This window comes from Belonocnema kinseyi, chromosome 7 (genome assembly GCF_010883055.1).
Source record: "Belonocnema kinseyi isolate 2016_QV_RU_SX_M_011 chromosome 7, B_treatae_v1, whole genome shotgun sequence".
NCBI lineage: Eukaryota > Metazoa > Arthropoda > Insecta > Hymenoptera > Cynipidae > Belonocnema > Belonocnema kinseyi.
In genome coordinates this window covers 66178353-66180612 of record NC_046663.1, presented here as the reverse complement: position 1 = coordinate 66180612, position 2260 = coordinate 66178353, and positions in this window count along the sequence as shown.

The following is a 2260-nucleotide window of genomic DNA, read 5'->3' as shown; positions in this document are numbered from 1 at the left end:
CATCATTGGCATAGTGAATTTGCATTTTCTCTTTCGAATTTCTGCAAAATCTGCAATAATGGAGTGCGTTAAAACTTTCCACGAAGCCAAAAATTGCATTAATGCCTAAATTGTCGCCAGTGCCGAATTCAGTTGCAAAGTTTATTTTTTTGTTTCTCCATTTTCATTTCTTACTGTAATACCATTTTTGGCTAGGAAATTTGCCTCTTTAGTTAAAGGAGCGAAAACCCTATCATTTCCATAATATTGTCGCAAATAACTATCAAATAAAAGAACAAGAAAAATATTGTCAGATGAAAATTGACATTCCGGTGAAAGGCTTAGTATAGAAACGTATAATTTCCCAAGTTTTTCAGAATTAGGACCGAAGGGATTATTTGCTTCGAAATCGTCAAAATAAAACATTAATGGAATTACTCTGTCATCTGGGAGATATCGCAGCAGAGTTCTTTTCCACGTTTATGTTTGTATTTATTTACAAATACGTTCTGTCAAATTTTCCAATGACTTCATGTAAGAGGCAACACACTCTAGATTACCGGGAGTTTCAAAAAATAATTTCAACGTTTTTTTTAATGAAATCATTTACCCGGTCTGCGAACAAGCATAAACTTCTGTACCACGCAGAATACCACATACGATTGGAGGTACATAGAAGTTACTTTTTCCGAAGAAATTTAAGCGTCTATGTTCAGTTAAAAATACTTCCAGCGATTTCTTGTACTCTTTACAAATAGAACGCATGTCTTCTTTTAAGTCATTATTATTTGCATCAATAATCAAGTTTACTTGATTTTCAATGTCAGCAATCAACCCATCCAAACAAAGCTTCTTTATTTCTTCGTACATATTTTGTACTTCATTTCGACACAAGTTAAACCTTCCTGATATTTTAGCGAAAAACAACCCGACTTTATGAAATATTGGAACTTCTTTATTGTGACTGCTGTTTCCTGTAATTCCCAATCCATCAAAGTTGTAAATGAGTTATCAGAATGTTTTCTTAAATTTTCGTTTTTTCTAAAAACTGTTTCATTGTTATCAATTAATGAGGATTTTCGTTTCTTGGCTACAGGAGACGGTGTTTCGTGATGCAAATAATAATGTCTTTTTAAAGAATGAAAAGTATCAAATTGTCTCGTTAAACAGTTACATTCTATACGCTTGTAATCAATTTTTTCAAGGAAATGCTCTGTTTCAAAATGTTGTCCTAAAGCTTTTATATTAGCAACATCTTTTTTACACACGCAACAAACAGGCATTTAGATTAGAAATAAAAATCGTGAACCTAGTGTAAGAAAAACTTTAGAATAACGTTTTGAAAATTGGTTATAAGTGTTTTTTTACTATGTTTGCTCAAAGGAATCGTATTCTCTGACCATCGTGCTCACTGTGGTGCATTTTTTATCCCGCTTGGTAGAGAATCTGTAGATCTCTCGTTGTAAAAATAAAAAAAACTTGGCCCACTTCTTTTTGATACTCTGCATGGAGGCTGTGGATTATCTTGAAACCTATGTCGATAGCTTTCAGTGGGGACTCGACTTCATACAGTATGGTGTCGACGTGCACCAAATACTGCTGTTTGACGACGCTTTTGGAATGTCCAAATATCATGGCCTGTGTTTGCAGAGTTAGTTTCGGTTGTTTCAGTTGGTCTCTGCAATGTTGAATTTCATTTTTCAGTTCGTCGCGACTCTGTAATTAGAAATTAAAAATGTAAATATGTTCATATTACAGCAGTAGAAAAAAATTATTTTAGTCGAATTTTCACAAAAACATCACTTAATTCAACTTGCAAAAAGAAAGCGTTTCGCCGTTCCATTTTCGATGGACGCCAAGTATTTTCTTGTTTGTTTGCTACAACTATCGTGACAGGGAACAAGCTTGGCAGCATTGACAGAAGTTGGATCGTCTGCATACCTATGACATTAATATGAAATATTAACCATTTAAATAACTTTTCTTATTTCAGTAACTTTGGAAAAACGCTTATGAAAGGAATCTGAAAAAAGGGAAGAGTGAAAAGGAGATCAAAGAAAATTGGAGGAAAAATAGAGAAAACTCTAAACAGCAGAAATTGAAGAATAACCTGACCGAAAGCAGAGAAAGGAAAATAAAAAAGAAAATACAGAAAAAACTTTAAATTTTTGTTCAACGAAAGATGATAATTTGGTCCAAGCTCGATATAGATCTAAGCGGGAATCGGGGTAAACATATTCGAAATCTATTTCCAACTAAAGAAAAAATAAAACTGATATAA